This window comes from Ostrinia nubilalis, chromosome 3, assembly GCF_963855985.1.
Source record: "Ostrinia nubilalis chromosome 3, ilOstNubi1.1, whole genome shotgun sequence".
Classification (NCBI taxonomy): Eukaryota; Metazoa; Arthropoda; class Insecta; order Lepidoptera; family Crambidae; genus Ostrinia; species Ostrinia nubilalis.
Genome location: NC_087090.1, coordinates 1,122,329 through 1,141,770, shown reverse-complemented (window position 1 = coordinate 1,141,770; position 19,442 = coordinate 1,122,329). Strand labels below are relative to the sequence as shown.

At 37.8% G+C, this 19,442-nt stretch overlaps 1 protein-coding gene across 1 annotated transcript in view; it reads right to left on the bottom strand.

Annotated features, from left to right (window-relative positions):
- The window catches only part of LOC135088034 (uncharacterized), a 72,159-nt gene that overhangs the window by 27,654 nt on the left and 25,063 nt on the right, over positions 1 to 19,442 (bottom strand). The window lies entirely within an intron of this gene.

Below are 19,442 nucleotides of genomic sequence, written 5' to 3'. Positions count from 1 at the left end.
AGCGGGATCTTAGACTAAATCGGGAATATCAATTTATTTCAGTAACATTATTATTTGTAACGTAATATCATTCATTCATAACACTTCGCGAGCAATGTAGCAAAACTGACCAACTCGTGAATTAACATTTTCACTGAGCGCGGTCTTAACATCTTCATTATCAAATCATCAAATGGTAGCAATCAAGTAAGCTATCAACTTTATCATTATCAAGGTTATGTAGCAATCAAGAGTCTACATAACTTATTATCAAACAAGTAGCAATCAAGACGCTACAAAACAAGCAAACAAGATCAACAAGGTGGCAATCAAGACGCTACTGATCTTAACATTATCATTTTATCAAGTTGTATTACCTAAGCAAGAGGCTACAACTAAACATTGTGACCCGTACGGTGCTACCCACAAACAAACATATAACATTAACATTGTGGCCCGTACGGTATCACTAAACATTATCATTTATCATTAACATTGTGGCTTGTGCATTGCCACAAAAACATCACTTTTTACATTATCATACTTTGCTACATTGCAAGCGCATTTCTTAGCATCAGCGATATTCGCATTGTTTCAACATTCTGCACACGTGAGCATTTTGCAGTCAATGACGTTATCAAGTAACAAACATTTTATTACGTTTCAAAGTAGGTCAACTTAATCATAGGCAGTGTAGTTAGCAATTTGGGTGGGGGAATTATAACATCATAACATCTCGAAATTATAACATCATAACATATTAAAATCAAACATAACATCAGGCAGCGTATATTCAACTCAACTCCGCTAGCCTTATCAAAAACATTTATCAGTTCTGTTGTCCTCAAATATCAAATTATTAATACCTTTTACACCAACACCTATCCTATCCTATCATCAAGCAACGACAACTACAATTATCAAGTAACATCAACTACCAACCATCATCATCGATAACCAAGGGGACTGCAGCCTGGACACCAAGCAGCCAGGACACTGCACCCTGGACAACAAGCAGCCAGGAGACTGCAGCCTGGACACACAGCAGCCAGGTCATGCACCCCCACAACAGCAGCGCTACAGTCGGAGCATCAGCATCTCCACTGCAGCACTGGCACGTATCATCAGAACAGCAGCAATCTGACAGCAGCGGATCAGTTACCGGCCTCCCGGAAGTGGGTCTCACCGGTAACCGAGAAGTCGCAGATGCTGTTCAGTTCGACACAAGCCAAGAAGGCAAACTATCAAGAGGACGACAGCCAGAACATCAAGAAGCCTGGACAACCAAGGGGACTGCAGCCTGGACACCAAGCAGCCAGGACACTGCACCCTGGACAACAAGCAGCCAGGAGTCTGCAGCCTGGACACACAGCAGCCAGGTCATGCAGCCCCACAACAGCAGCCAGGCCATACCAGCAGCCTGACCACAACAGCAGCCAGGCCATACCAGCAGCCTGACCACACCAGCGTCAGGCCATATCAGTAGCCTTGGTCACACCAGTGCCAGGCCACATCAGCAGCCTTGGCCACACCAGTGCCAGGCCACACCAGCAGCCTTGGCAACACCAGTGCCAGGCCACACCAGCGCTAGGCCCGCGAGCATCCTGGCCGCACCAGGAGCCAGGCCCGCGAGCTGCCTGGTCAACCAACCAGCCAGGTGGACACCAAGTGGACAGCCAACTAGAGGTCCACCACCTGGGCCATCAGCCGCACATGGAGTCACCGGCAGCCAAGGTCTACGGTCATCGGGCAGCAGGGCAACCACGTGCAGCATCCTCCGCGCCTTCTTCTTCTGCGAGATGCCAATATGTACGAGCACGATCGTACATCCTGCTGCACCGTCAGCATCGACCGCCGGGCGACCCATGAACCCTCAACGTGCACCGTCGGCTCTCTACACCGACGGCACACTAGCATAAACATGTAACTGTGTACACTAAATAAAATAAGTATAAATAGCAATAGTTAACAGCAATAAAACAGATATCAACCGTCCGTCGTTGTGTCTCATTTCCCCCCGCTGCGGCCAAGACACCCTTAGCCGTCGCTATGATCAGTCCGGTGAGTCTGCCGGGCTGGCAGCGGGTCCCCGCCGCCTACCTGCCGTCCTAACGCTGCTACCCTGGGCGACCTGGGAGCAGCTTCCTTCCTATCAAACCTTATTATGTCTAAGTATTTATTGTTAGGCAGGGCTAGGGCTCTAGGGACTTAGTGTCTTAGGGAATAGGGACTCTAGGCTCACTAGGGAGTTAGTTCCCTTCCTGACCGCATATCCCGGGCACGGGAGCGGTGCCTTACAACCACTGCCTCCCGCCCGTACAACGACATTGGTATGTACTAGGTGGTAAAGGTTATTTCATTAGATTGAGATGAAAATTAATGTGCAGATGACAGCACATCAAACAAACACTGTAGCAATGTTAGGATGCATGTAACAGGTGAAACTTTGGAACAAAAATGTATAGTCTGATGTAACGGAAAGTAAAATAATAAAACTAAATACTAATAGGAAATTCTACTAGAATCTCTATAAGTAGACAATTAATTTTACGTAACTACTTATTATTCTAATGACACCCGTCTGTGTCTTCCTGCCAACAGGCTATGTACGATATTTTTTTGTGAAAATAATTGCTACACGCACACTCATCAATTATTTTAAAAAGATTATGAAATCCTGTTAAAACTATTTTTTTCGTGTTAATATTCTCATACATCATCTGACTGTAAACTCCAATAACCATCCCTTGTTTTAATTTGTAACTTTAAGTTGCAAACCCCTCATATCGATTTACTAATGGTGATATGAATAACTTAATATTATGAGTGATCTTTAAGGAACTATTAAAATATCGCGTGACACATGACCGTCACCTCCCTATGCAGCGGCGACCAATTACCCTTAAACCACAGTGTTGGCCGATTGTGGCCACAATTATCGGCCATCTGCCAAGTAGCTGCGCGGGCGCAGATGCCATACGACAATACATTAAATGCTTCGTCACGTAATTCTACCAAAATCAGAATACCCACGCACTGCAGTAAAGTGGTAGGTTTTGTTTAGCTCAGCTTTGTAGAAAAGAAGCTAAAGAAGTACTACGTATAAGAGAGTTTTACAACTGATTAAAATCCGACAATGTATAGTGAAATTAGTTATCAAAATAAAATAGTCCCAAGTGAAGTCAAGAGATCGTCACTTTCTTGCACATTTACGGTTTTTCTGTAAATGAAAGAAAGAACGAGAAAGATAGAATGATATTTCTGAAACATTGGCCTAGTCAATATGCCTAAAGAAACCAACTTAAAGAAAGAAAGAATAGAATAATTAATAATTAGTACAAGACCGTGACATAATGTTCATCACCCATTTCTCTCGCTGCTATTAAAAATTAATGATTGATAGCGTCAAACGCAAGGACGCGGTCCATACGCCATCGGTGCCGCTTTCTAGTTTTAGACACACAATTAACGATTTTACACTTTTTACAACAATAAATATTGATTGAAAGTCCCATTTAAGTTTAACGGAAATAATGTTTGTACAATTACAGTTATTGTCTCTAAGAAATACAAATAGCATTTGGAGAGTGCCATAAATATTGAATAATTGATTATCATGCGCGTGTATGTGTTGATTATCATGGATATTGACCATAAACAAGAGACCACACAACCGAACATTCTTCAGCTTGTGCCAAATTTACCAAAGAGCAAAGACTCGCCAGACTGTTTCAGATATGCCAAACGGAGCGCGAACTGACTACACACGCACAAAAGGGCCTTGTGTCTGAACAGAGGGCAGCGCATCAAGATAAATACTGCAGGTCTCTTATGCAGCTGTAATAGGGCTGAATTTGCAACAAGATACAATAGTCTGATCCGCTGTCGTCTGTACACCACCCCATTAACATCAACTCACCACACCCGCACTGAAGACGGTTTGAGAGGAGAGATGAATGAGGTACGCAGACTTGAAATGCTTCGTTTGGTAACAGTTTTTCATTTAACTTTGAAGTTCAGTCAAACGTTTTTACATTTTTTTTTGCTTTTTTTGTCTTTGGGTCTTTTACTTTCAATATAGACCTTTTGCTAGATGATTAGGTCTTTAATATAAGATGGATCTCCCATTTTTACAGCATTTTAAAACATTTTTGGCCAGAATACCTCAGTGCCTGTAATGACATAAATAGTTCTGAAACGTGGTCTCTCACTATAGGCCTTATAAAAACATCAAAGATACCTAATAACTTTTCTGTGCGTATTCTCAGATCAAGGCTATAAAGCGGTCAATTGTTCCGTCGTTTGAATGCCGCCATTAACAATTTTGGCGACAGCCGCCATTATTCTCGGGAACAATCCCATTCTCAGAGGACGGATGTGAGATAACATGACTACAGATCTCTCCTGTTATCCAAATTAACCAGAATTCCACTTTATAGCTATTAGCGTTATCTTTTTAACTACCTAATATGACAATGTAATGTAAATTACAATTTGTAATATAGGTAAATATACCTACAAAATAATGGTTAATCTAGCTCTAGTTCTGTATCCATCTTCTGCACCACATTTAAAGCAAATAAATGATGATTCTGATTCGAGCTCAACCTAAGCTACATCAAAAACACGAATATGTTCTAAAGTTTCTTCAATAGTTAAACCACTTATTTCACCTGTTTCTCGGGACAGTATAAAACAATTATTTTGTACTACGGGTATAAAACTTCTAGAAATTAAAATAAAATCATGGGTGGTCTGTTAAATGCGTCTGCCATTAAAACGTTAAAAATCTGCGAGAGGGTCAAAATTCAAAAATGGAATCCTTGCTAAATAAACAACAAACAAAAAAGGCGCGAAAGGTCGCGAGTTAATATGAAATGTCAACTCGACCAAGGCGTATGCACCAAAAAGGCCGCATGCAACTTGAAACTCAAATAAAAAATGAAAGGGAACGTATGGTGTTATGTTATTATGTACTCCCGTAACTCGAGATGACCGTGTTGCAGACCACAGAGCGATCTTTGTATCAAAGATCACTTTCACTTCATTGTAGGATATTTATAATAACTCATTATATTACAGTTCAAGGATCACTGACTAAATTGTTGTGACCCTTTTCAAAATGTATGTACCTACCCAATTATCCTCTTTCTTTTAAGTTCAGGATCGGACTTCCTTTAAAGGGGAAACTAGGGTTCAAAAACTCCAATAACTAGATATTGAAATTAACATTGTCTCATATTTCAGGAACTATAGAGACTAAAATACATACTAGCAAATGTTCCTATCACTCATTACCATTAGCCAGTGTTTAGGCCCATTTAATTTGGAAGTAAACGACGCCGTGGTCAAAGACACTTGGTCCAAAATGAATCATAAATCATAAGTAGCGTTTAACAGTTAATAGGTATTTTCTAGGAAAACGACGGGCGTTACCGAAGCATGCGCATCACATGTGCGGACTTTGTCTTCACGAAATGAACGTACGCAACTATTGTGCGTGTTCGAGTATCTCTTACCAAGCGTAAGATTGCTCCAATTTTCATAATTTAAAACTAAAAACGTAAAATTAGTAGGTAATTTATTAATTTGAGACAAGTTTAGCGCCTAAATAGTTTCAAGAATAGCCCGGAAAATGTGCACAACAGGGATAATTTTAATACAAAAAGCATGACAGTGAAACTGATGAAATTAATTTATCTATCTATTTGTTTATTTGTGAAAACTTTAGTAGAAATGCGGTCTGCGGTATGATAGTTGGTATTTCAGGAAATACATTCTAAAATGATTATTAAATTAGCTGTTACGTAATTTAACCGCATTTAATCGAAAATTCTAATTTCCTCGTACCTACATAAAGGAGAATATAGCTAATTATTGTTTTAACTATTTATTTATAAACTACCTACATGCCCGACAGCGATAATATAATTTTAGGTATTATTGTAATAATTTTACTCGTCCATCACCTCTCGCCATCGTCATTTATTCTTTGGCAATCACAGAGTTCAGTAAACTACTAGATTGATATGAAAACTTAACTATACACAGTGGAACAAAAAACCTGTAGGAATTCCTTCCAAAGCCCTCGGCTGAGTTTGGTAAAATAAAAGAAGCCGAAAAATATGACAGCAGCGTGGAAGCCCTACGTCCAACCAACAATGATTAATCCAAAATCTTTGAATGACTCATCGTAGGAACTTTTCATCAGATTAGCATAATGTGTAATGATATTTGTATTCTCATAGATTTCTGTGAAGTGGCAGGTTGTTTGACGCCTCCACAAACGTAGGTGCATCGTGGGCCGGTACCTGTTGGTACATACTTATAAATCCGTTCACCACAAATTAGCTTAGTAATCATAATAAGTACCTAGGTGATTCTTGTGGCGGTAAGCACATTTCAATATGTTAAATCTTAACACTATACCAACTTGAAAATAAAGTTATTTGTTATTCCATCCATTCCACAAAGTCTGCGTACAGAAATAAAACTTTTCCAAACTTTCAATTAAATTAATCATGGATGACAACAGCTTGTTTCGAAGCAAGTAACCTTGATAATAATGAGTTTGTAATCAGCTTTTCTGCATTCAGAAATGTAATCTCTCTCTATCAGTGCACGCTACGGTATCTTCGTCTATTACTATATTAATAATGGTACCCGATCGCGTGGCAGGTCACCTATGCACTGGACAGACCAAGTAAAATCGGCAGTGGGAAACCGCGTATGTGACCAGACAGTCTGCCAACATAGAGAGATGTCGGGAGATCGTGCGGAGAGCTGTATCGGTCTCTACAACCGACGTGAACAACGCCTTAACGTGACCACGAAATAAGAAGAAGTGGCTATCGGGACGGACTTAACGCGACTTCTCAGCAAGGTGGCGCGATTTAATTGATAGATGACTTTTCTAGGCCACAACGAACCGGGTCACGGCGTGGTTGTCTCAGTGCAACCGTATATTCGTGTGTTGTCTCGGTCCAGCGCGTTCCCGGCGCATCTCGGGGACATTCCGCCTTGCCGCCGGACCGTGACGGGCTCCGGCGACCTGATGCTTGGAAACCTTATTTTGTGTCTACAGCATCTTCGGAATAATATTACCTTGTACAAGTATAACTGTTCTGGAGAGCAATGATCAGTCGTGTAGCGAGACTTGTTATACAAGCTCAGTGTAAATCTGAGATAGGCGAGAATATTAATATCTTCTGAGCAATTTGCAAATTGGTCATTATTTATAATTATTAATGTTACTTCTTAAAATAAATCAAAAATCTGTATCATAGTCCGTGCGTCAAAGTTAATTTTATGAGCCGCTATTTAATCGATTCCTTGATTCTTCGCTATCCTGCTTGCTTCGTGAAATGGCATTTCAGGATATAAAATACATCCTTTGTGCCGTCTTTGGCGAAGAAGGATATTATTCCTCTCGAGATTACATTACTATAATTTTCTATTTACATTCATAGACGTAAAATAACAGTTTAAAGTTCCGCTTCTAAGAACCTCTGACGTCGAGGACTCGTTTCGCCAGTCACCGGTAGCATTACCAGTAGCCAGTACACAAACACCGAGTAACCTTCGCAACCGGCTGTGGGTGGAATGTCGGCAATGCTGCATAGCATACGCATGAACAGTAGCGAACATTACAGCGTAGAAAATACTCTTTATACGTATTAGGTGTGAAGCTCCTCCGAGCTAAGTGAAAATATATGAAGAGAAAACTCCTTTGTCACCAGGCAGTTTGATTGACAGTAAAGCATTGTTATCAATCTGATCGCATGAAAGACAAATATTGCCGTTCTTTGTTGCTTTAATTTTACTCGTTATGACACCATTAGATATGTACTTTCTATTCCACGAGTATCAAGACATATTAATGCATACAAAGGTAAACCCCTATCGACAATCTAATTGTGATAGTTCACACATATCTTTACCACAAATAAATCTCCTCGTCAACCATGAATAATGGCTTGTTCGCTGCAATTTAGAGTGATTAGTGCAACGATCGACGGCGCCAGCTAAAAATAATCTCGGATATAATAGCCCTTAGTAGCGTGGCCATGCCCGGTCCATATATTGCGCATTCCTACCAACCAGTTGTGAAGGCTGGTGCTCGCAAGCCGGAGATAAGGAGTGTATGAAAGCCGAATTCAATAAACTGAAGATTATCATATTTGGTGATCGTTGATGAGGGACCTTTTAATGAACAATCTATACCTGTTAAGCATTGAGAAAATGGCAGTTGAAACCTTTATAATCGAAAAACTATTTCACTAAACCGCATTCACTGTGATAACTGTAATCCAAATCATTGGAGAATGCTACTTATAATGCTGAACGCAATCCTATAAGAGGTTTTGCGACACCTTGATTCTGAGAAATGACGTGGAAAGGTCAAGTAGTTTGTGGAAAACCCTGCGGATAATGGACTGATAGTGGCTATAATAATCTTAAGTTTTTCCTGGTTCATATAAATAATTCTTCGATGATTAAAAAGACTGCAAACTCAAGCATATGCAAATGGATGATAATTGCAATGCATCACATTAAATACCTATGCTTGGGCTCTGAACATTGTTTTATAACAAATACTTGGAAAACAAAGAAAACTTATATTAATGTTGCCCTGTTGTCCTTGCCCTATTTAGATGAGTTATTTTAAAAATTATCTTAACTGTCTCACAGCCGTCTACAGACTAGTTCGACCCGCACCCGAGCCATGGAACATGTTTGGCTGCGCAAGCGCAACCGGTACCGAATGCTGTGGCTTCTTGCGTCACGACACAACGTCATTAACTCGATAATCCCGCTAAATTACACTTAACAAACTTTTTTGGTTGTACCGCAATCGGATGTTGCAAATTATTAGAAGATTTCCCTTGTCTATCATTGTATTTTCAGATGAAGGCTTTTATAACTCTTTGTTATAAAATATCTAATTATCACCAAAACACTATTTACTTGCGCAAGCAGTAGGTAATTAGCTGATATTAATTATATAAAATGTTTCTTTTATCTATTTTAATTCGTGCACGGCATAGGTAAAAATTGTATTAACGTGAGTAAGCTACTTAATTATGTAGTTTATTTAAATATCTAATAATGGTCCAATTGGTGATTTTCTTATTAAATACGTGAGTCATCTCACTTCCTCGCGTCGCATATGACGTCCGTGGGGTCGTTCCACACTTGATCTTGGTCGAAATGACAAATTGGCCATAAAGTGTGTCTGAGTCACTTTGAATATTATCACTAATTTGTTTGCACTTCAATGTTTTGAAACGTCTTTAACAAGTCGGCATTCCATACGAGTAGTGTCTTTTATAAACAAATGTATCATCATTGTTACCTTAAAGTTTTATTTAACTGCCTACTCAATTATTTTGACTTCACCAAACATTGATCTAACATGATACAAAGTATTAGCCTAGGAGAACCACCAACTAGCAGACCACCGACTTTTAGTTGGCCGATAGTTGGACCCGATTTTAATTTGTATGAAGAATCCGTGTAATATGCGCACTCTCATACATCTCCATACTGATTAACAGCCCGACCCAACTATTGGCCGACAATAACTCGATGGTCTGCGCCTAGGCTTAGCGTAATGTCTAACAGTGCCTTTAATCTAAAAGTTTTTTTGTAAAAACGTGTTCAGCATAGAAAATTACTATTTAACTTATGTAAGGCAATTTTACGAGGTGTTTAGCCACGGTAGTGAGTTGTAAACGAGTCGATTTGCATACTATACTTAAGTATACAATGCGGCGGACGCGGCAAGGTCGGCAAGCTGCCACCGCGGTTTTACCGGAGTAGAGTCGATTTGTAAACGTTAAACGTTCCATGTAAACACACAAAAAACGTGTGAATTATAGTTTCGTTCATTCGTTTCAGCCGAAAGACGTCCACTGCTGGACAAAGGCCTCCCTCAAGGATTTCCACAAAGACCGATCCTGCGCCGCTCGCATCCAGGCACCTCCCGTGTCCCTCACCAGAATTATAGGTTAGGTAGAATAAAAAAAACATAGAATAAACGTGTCTAACAACTGAAATTATAATTTTAAATTCTCTTTCTATTGACAAAAAATAATGCAAAACGTTACCAATCGCGAAAATATTAATCGATGAAATTATACTTCATTAGACAATCGTATTAATTGTTTAAATTACTTTTTATACTAGGTCTATAAATATGGACGCAAAGTTTACCTGACAAAAGCAATAATAATTACATACTTTTACGATATCTGAGTGTTTAACTAGAAATATAAGGAGTTTCACAAGGCGTTAGTTATTTCTTTCGCTAAATTAATAAACAAGTCAAGTCGACATGAAAGTAATTACTAAAATAGGAAGTATTCTGGCTCCTTCCGATAAATTTATTAGTAAATAATTATAGGCAAAGGTGTATTTTTTTCACTGACGAATATAATGTCTTGTTAATTACAGAATACTTCCTACATAATTTCAGTCGCATCAATATAATATTTTCTACAGGTAGTTGTTACTTACTCTATTATGATTTTTCTGTTTAGATATTAGTTTTATAACCTCAAAAAATAAATAATCTCACCCGAAGCAGTAAATGTTTCATGTTGTAAATCATACTATGTATTTGATAGAGATCTTGAGAAGAGTTCGGAAAATTGAATGTAAATTTTTCAAGAAGTGCTCTAATTTGCCAACATTGATAGTAAAAGTTGTTCCTGAAAATTCCTGAGAACTTTTCCTGAAAATTCGGCAACAATTTAAAATAACCCTTTTAGGTCTATTAATTTATTTCATTATTGGTTCAGAAATAAATCTCTGAAGGAAATATATCGTAACTCGAACATCTAATTACAATTCGTCGTGTCTCGTGTCGCGGTTGAACCAAAACATTGCGCAATCCGCGGCGTGTCCGGGAGCGGGCTTTCCTAGAACGGCGAGGTCGCGCGCGCGAGGAGCGGGCGCGTGCCGATACTGCACCTTTTACTTTGCTGTCACTGATCGATGTAAAATTAATATGAATCAAAATTAAGCTAAAGCCTGGTCCGTGAGCACGTAGAATTTTGTCCAATGACCCCAAGCTACCCATCCTTATTGCTCGCGCGTAATTATATTGCTGTCGCTGCGTGCTCACGGACCAGACTTTATTTATCCTACTAATATTATAAATGCGAAAGTTTGTATGGATCTCTGGATATTTGTTACTCTTTCACGCAAAAACTGTTGAACGGATTTTGATGAAACTTTACAGTATTATTGATTATAACCCAGAATAACATATAGGCTATAATTTATGACGATATGCGACAAACTAAATTTCACTCGGATGAAGCCGCGGTCACAAGCTTGTTTCTATTATAAGTTAACCCTCTTTACAGGGAGACATTGTAAAGAGATGGGACAAAGTGAAAAATTCAGTTAGGAATTACAAGTTAACCCTCTTTACATGGAGACATTGTAAAGAGATGGGACAAAGTGGAAAAATCAGTTAGGAATTTTGACAAAAATATGTACCTACTCGTTAATAGCTATGAAATCGCCATCAATTTGGTCAGTAGACTTAAAAATATACAGTGACGCAACAATTATAATTTCCATGGTTCGATGAGAACAATTGAAAATTTATTGACGGTGTTACGAAGCCATTGTTTAGGCACGACAGGCTTGAATCAACCTATAGTCTTTTTCACCTAAGATGATCCGTATGACGTTTCGAGTTTGAAAGATTTAGAGATGTCACATAACTAAACCATAACGATTTATCTATCGATTTTTTTCGAAGAGTTAGTAAAACCTACTTTTAGAGAAATATTTTGTATAGGTGTTATTTAACAAAAAACATGTTTTTTTTTAATTACAAATATTATTGTAACAATTTTTTATTGATAATATTCAAATTTCATGGTTCGTGTTCAAAAAAAACGATTCCTAAAAAGTACTGGTTCTGTTTCTTTAAATTAAAAACTATTAATTTATTTTCAATCCGTTTATTAAACTTAATAATCGAAAAATATAGTTGATTTTTGTGATGTTTTTAATAACTAAGTATTCACTGCAATCGATTAATGAACCGCGGAAATAATCGATTTTATTATACAAGAAATACCCCAGCACTAAATCTATTCCGTTTCACACATTGCGTACATTAAATAAAAATATTTTTACATCGTATTTAATTAAAATATAATCAATAGACTCAGATTTTACTATGTATTTCAAGACAAGTAGTTAATTTTTTTTTATTATATTGCTAATAAAATACAAATATTTTTTCAAATATATTCTGCATATGTAGTATGCGTAATATGGATAACCTTGAAGTGTCATACGGATCATCTTACGTGAAAAAGACTATAATTACCCGATAAGTTTATTTCACAAAGAAAAATATATGTAAGAACTTAATCACTGTTTAGTTGCCATAAATTATTATAAAAGGAAGTGTTAAGCTAGCACAAAAACTAATACTTTATCATCCGTTGTATTCCCCTCGACTACACCGTTCCGATTCCGCTTTCACACGAAAAGTATACATTCATAATCTCATTACCGTCCATAGCACACAGTAGCAAAACGGAAGCATTGTAAATCGCGGCAGTCAAATAATCGATGCGGACAAAAAGCATCGGCGCGCGTGCGCAGCCGTCAAGTGCATATCCGGCGGCCATGTGACTTCCGGAACTCGTTGGGCCAATTGGCCCAGCGGGGTGGGCCCTACCGGACGAAGGGCCAGGATTTGACACGGTCTGTTGTTTTGGTGCATAAATCACTGGGATGAGAACCATTCGCTGTAGCTAGGAGATATAATATAGGCATAATAAATATGAAGATGAGAAAATAAACTTTAATTAAAAAATATTCTTATACTGCTGAAAAACTAGACATAATCGTAAATCTATTGTTTACCAAGGTGGCAATTTAACCGCAACAGCGAATTCTTACGACTTCTCCTATAGGTAGGTAGAGTGGCAGATTTACAATAGAAGTTTCAGATTGCTGAAAGGAGGTTTATGGTATCATTTATGTTAAACTTTGGGACTCTTGTGTTATGCATTGAGATGAGAGATGACATGAGATGTACCAATAAATAACAAACCAATACCATACATGTGGTACACTGGTCAGTTCTCGTTATAGCCTTAGTTCGTTTAGTTTAAAGTCCAACGCAATTCATAGCAAATGATTGCGTTCAGTGTTTAGTGTCATCGATAATTTTAATCAACGATGATAAATGTCTATTTGGTGACCCAAAGTCATACTACAGGTCGTATACAACTGGGTAAAGAGAACGGAGACCCCGAAAGCTCTTATGTCGAGTGCTTAAGGCAGTCGGACAAATGTCCAACATGCGGCTAACTGTACGTACACAAACAATGTATGTTGCAACATTTGTTCTAAGAACTAGCGGTCGCTGATAAGCAATGTTATCGGTGTTACAAAATGTATTGTATCATTGACATTTAAATGTTACGCGGCGTCCTCGGAAGACGAATCGGCTTCGTCAAGCTTCTGATAGCGCTGATAAATCAGTGCAAATTTTATCTCGGACTACACCCATGTGAATCAAGAAACTGTCTGTATGCCTGGGAATGCCTCTAAATTGCACTTAAAAATAAATTGTACCCGACCGCTAGCCATTGTAAGTTTGTTATGTTGATAAAAGACCACGAATCAGACCTTAGAGCCATATTGGACCACGTCAGATTTTAATTAAAATTTCATAGCTGCTGTAAATACTTTAACACTCCAGTAGGTGAATAAATTGGAAGCTAATGGTTCAGATATAAAGACTGTAAAAAATTGGGACAATGCAGTAAATATAAAGATAATGACTGGACCTATAATATGTACTCATGTAAAGACATAGTAATGCATGCGTCAGCCAAGACGCGGCCCTTCGAGCGGTGATGTCAGCGCGCATGTGACGCGGGCGATTAAAGCTGCACTACAATGCGCCGGCGCAGGGTACGCCCGATTAAGCTGGCGAGATTAGCCCATGCATTGGGTGAGTGACATTGTCAAAATTAAGGCTACTCGTGCTACTACAAACCTAAAGGCAAGGTTTTTGCTGATGTTTTTTTTTTCAAGATTTGTAACATTCTGGATACCAGAAAGTTAGACAAAAACCATTGGAACGTAATTAGGATGTTCAGTGAAATGAGAGAGCTTGCATGCCTGATCCATGTTCGCTGAGGAAGCTTACACTGTGAATAGAATGTTATTAGCGATTATCTGGATAGTTATGCATTCGCAATGTCAAACTGTATAAAGCTTATAAAACACAAAACTCTGAGTCATGATACTTATACAAGCAGACTGATTTAATGAAGCTAACCTTATGACAGTTATAATACAGGAATTACCACAGATATGACTACTCTTTTTCGATGCTTATAAAGAGTTTGAAAATATGTTTTCTTATTGTTATACCTGTCAATAGAATACATAATAATCACATATTTTCAAGCATGATTGCAGCCAGTTCACGTATGGAATTAATCACCAACGCGGATGTGCTCAGGTGCTGGCAACACTGGCATGCGAAAACGTTTAGCATTCATACGATATGGACAAGACTTCTAACCTACTTGGAGCAGTCAACTCAAGTCTTGTACACTCACAATAAAATCGTGAGAAAAATTGCTTCATTATTGCCAAGTTCTTATAAAAACTAAATAGGCACCGGTCTTATTTCTTTAAATTATTCTCGAATGATCGTGTTATTTGGGAATGTATTTTTTCTATGAACATTTATTACGTGTTCTAGTGTTCTTAATTCTGTTTCCCTTTTTTATGTAGCATTTGAAGTATTATAGGTATCTAATTGGATGACGATTATACGAATAATTGCGGTGAACCGTAGTTTGAATCAACACTAGGTAAATCAAGAGGAGGAAAAAAACAACTGCACGAACAAGACAAACAGCGTCATAAAGAAATCAATAAAGAAATCTTCGCACTGCAAGATGAGACGAACAAAGATGGCGTACAATGGAAAGGTAGGCCCATACGTTACATAAACAGTGTCATCTTGCAGCCATAATTACCGTAATGAGTCTGCGCAACCCGACCTTATAGCTAACAGTGCAGAACTTTACTAAGCCTACTCTGCAAATCTATTTCGTTATCTACCTCTCTCACTCACAATTGGATTCTACCATGAGCGAAAGAGGTGGTACTATCCATCCGACTTTCAAAGTCGATCCGAATACCCCGAAAATTATCTGCGTAATCACTTGTAGTTGGATCCGCAACATCCTCTACATTATAGTCAAGTTAGATGAGTTCAATTTTAGATGAAATCCTAATTTCAAGCTCACCGCTGCACGCTGGTACAACACCATCATTATCACACGAGAACTTAAACATTCGAAGATAGTGGTAGTACAATTAAGTTGTCAGAGTATAATGCTTCTTGTTACCTTATCTAGAATCTAGCCTAGACTTAACGCGCTTTAAATAAATCGATATTCCCGCCATGCAGCCATGAGAGCCCAGGCTAATTGCCCCTAGATGTCGGTTTCCATACAATCTGAGACAATGGCGGTGCCGCCCCCGATTCTTATGAACTTTCTCATATTGTTTGTTAATGACAAATAATGGTAGAGCTTTATAACGGCATCAGCTCTTTAATCTTGCGACATTTTTTGTACATTGTTATTATTATAATTGATATCACTATTTTGCCACGCACTTGTCATAGCGACGCGATTCTCAGGACAAATATTATTGATACAATTGATGTTCATAGTGTCCACATTTAGAGTTATCTCAAAGGTCGTCGATTAATAACGTGTCTAATGTGTGAGATGTCAAGAAATTGTGCCAAGTGCTGCACTGTGCTACATGTTTAGACATTGTCAATTAGATACGTCATGTACTGGGTTTGTCCAGTGCGTCTTATTACTGTGGTATTAGGGATCATGGCAGTAGATCGGGATTGGTGGGATAAGTTTCTTGTGATCGCCGTGTCCACTTCTGTAGGATTGTGGATCTTAGTTGGCTGTAATAAGGAGTAAAGTAGTAGTTTAGGTCGGGACACAATATGCGCACGCGTTCCCACGATCGACGCGACATGTGCGGTGCAGCGCTGCATTGTGTGGATATGAAGCGTTTTTTGCGGAAACGCGCGTTTTGCACCCGTTAGGATTTGCTGTTATGGTTGAAATGTTAATGGGAAAGCAGAATCTGCGGCAAAAGTATGTTTATCAAAGCACGCAAGTTACATTTTCCCGTATTTATAAGTTAACTGCGTCCGGGGTATAATCACAAGTGAGGTAAATTGAAAGATAAGTAAGTAGCTACCTAATAAAAATTCTGCATTCCCTTAAAAACTGGTCGTACGAATTATATGGGTAAGTACTTGCCCACTGCCGCAGTGTCACTGCGAAAAAGGATTTTAATTGTCGTGGCACTATGTCGAGGTACCTAATTAATAAATTAACGTCGTATTTTAAAAATATAATTATTTAAAAAAGAGAAATTGAAATGTAAGTTACTCAGTCGATGCTATTTATTAAAGTATGCGGTAAAACGCGCTGGTTGATTGCGCATAGTATCGGAACTGCGCCATTATGCAGTTTTAATGTCTTGCGCTTGCGCATGTTAGAAAATGTCAGTGCGTCGGAAACGCCTTTAATGAAACAGTGATTATAATCGGGAAACTAGGTGCTAAATCAATAAACTGCATGAATTTCCACATTTTAAGCATTAAACTAGTCATTACCTAGGACGTTTTGTTTACCGATAACTACCACCGAAGGGAAAGCTTGATTATCTTTTTAAAATATTCTGAAAACTTCACCTACAGGCAATTTTAATGCAAAACAATCCACAACAACAAGGGAAGGAATTTCCTAAATTCCTAATGAATAGAAAATTTAGAAAAATCGTTTATTTTCATTGATTGTTTCCATATCATCTACTTGGTCATCTAGGTGTGTTGATTGCACTTCAGGGCATGTTTCGTCGTTAATTAATAATTTAATTTACTATCATATTAACTCTGGACTTTCAGATATTGAGGGAAAGGCCTACGCCATCATGCCAGCCGCCATGTCGTCTCGTCACGTGCGGCGCGTCACTTCCTGCGCATCCCGCTTTCACGCTGCGCGGGCGCCGAGCGCTGTGATCATCTATTGTCTATTTGTAATGCAGACTATAAACTTTAATAAAGATAAACCGATATGGCGGTAGAAATCATCATTCGAAACATGGATTACTTGACGACAATGTGACGACCACCAGGCATATAACTGTAAAACGCACAGTTATTGCGTGTTCGAATTCTGTATAGTGCAAAATTTGGTGTGGTGAGCACATTAATATCTGAAGGCACTATACATATTTTATTAAAATATATACCTAGACATTAAATATGAAGCAAGGAGAGAAGAATAGCGTAATTTGACTGATAATCTGCTCAATATTAATGTTAAAGCCTTTCTTTAAAGGTGTATCTTGTGAAAAACCAAACATCTTGTATAGTTTTACCTACTTACCTACTTAGTTCATCCTGAGTTTATAAGCCTTCATAAAAATATCGCGGAGAATTAATCATCTGCCGAAATAAGACAAAGGCTGCATAAACAATATATGGACCATAAAATCTCTATAAAGTAGGACAAATGAAGCAATAAAGCGACGCTTAAGTAGTTAACAAGGATTTAGGTAGCATGTGGTTCGCGTTAATTATAACAACGGGTTTCCGAGGTGACGAGTAATGGCATAAACATGTGAGCTTCACACGGTGTAGACGCCATAACCCATAGCTGTTACTCATAGACTTACAATAGCGATAAAATATAAACTATAATCATAATTTAAAAATACTCAATAGCGTCTACTCCAGCTAAGAGTTTAAATAGTGTTCTTAGCCTTGTCGATTGAGTGTTAGCTACTGCAACGCCTATAAAATCAGAAACCAGGGTTTTTATGAGACACAGCTTGATGAATGGTTTTGTGTTGGCCAGCGCATATTACTCGTATTAGTTACTTCGATTTATACCAATAATAGTAATAGTAGTTGACAGGAATGTCCCCTGAAACTATAGTTTTGAAACAGTCTCACGTCTCGGTCTCACTTTCCATTGCGCGCGCACACAATGCACTTATCTGCTCCCAAACCATACCGCGACTCGAGACAATCGAGAAATCGCATATCGTCAGTTGCAGGTTCACTTGGGGTAACTGACAAAATACAGTTTTACAGTAGAGCCGTTTAAAGTTTTTTTCGGACATAACTTTTTTCCTATTCAACATTTTTTGGATCTGTTTTTACAGAAATGCTTAGAATTCTACGCGGTTTTCGATTAAATAAAAAGAATTATCTAATATGTCTTAATTAAGGAAATAAATTGCAGTTACACCAATGTATTTTTGTACTTTTGACAGTTACACTAATTTTACACCATACTTTTGGAAAAAACATAGGTCAAATTGGTGTAAGTACTGCCCAAATTAAAATAATTTGAAGTATTTGCTGGGTTTTGTTTACTTAGTTGCTGTATAATTTATGTAAAAGTATTAAAAAATAAGAGAATTCATGAAAAAAATAACATTTTGTCGTTTTCTTTATTTATTTTTTAATTTTATTAGAAGTAACTTTTATTTTATTTATTAAAAAATGTTTAAAAAGCCATGAAAATCAAGAAAATATGTGTATTTAATTTTTTTAAGACAGAAATATTGAAATAACTAAAGTATTACTGTGAAACTAAGTAATTTCAATATTTTTTTAAGCTTTGACTTACCAATACCGTATTTAGCTCTACGGGGCAAATTAAACTGAAAACAAAATAGATTTAATTTCCCACCTCTTTCTATCAATGTTGAATTAAGGTCATGAGTACTACAACAGTAAAAGTAACAGAGTAACAACAGGTTAATGTTAGCAACGCGCAGTGACGCCTAGTTGGCTGGATAGTTGCTCAATTTCAATTTTTTTTTGTTGAGCTAACTTTAACTTCTTTAACTGATACTGCTGGTATAATAATAATGTAATTTGCCTTAAAACTTTCTAAATTCCTATTTTATTTCATGTTATAAACCTTAGCAAATCAGTGTAATTGCAAAGTTTTGTAGCAAAATTTTTACATTATTACAGATACACCAATTCAACCTGGTAAAATTATTACAATGTCAGTTACACCAAAATTGTGAAGGGAATCTGAAAAGTTCACACCTGAAAATGTCCGTGTTTTTTTAAAGCTAGAATTTTTTAATGTATACCATTCGAAAGAGCAGAAAAAACTAAGAAAAACTGTATACTTAACTCAAAAACCGTATTTTGTCAGTTACCCCAAGTGAACCTGCAACTGACGATATCTCAGTCGGCCATCAAATGTCATTACCGAGCTTAATTAATAAGCCACTGAGTGGGTACAATGTCGAAAATTCATTGTCGTCTAAACAATATTCCCATACAATAAAATTATATCGCCTCTTATTTTCGTCTCACGCGATATTAC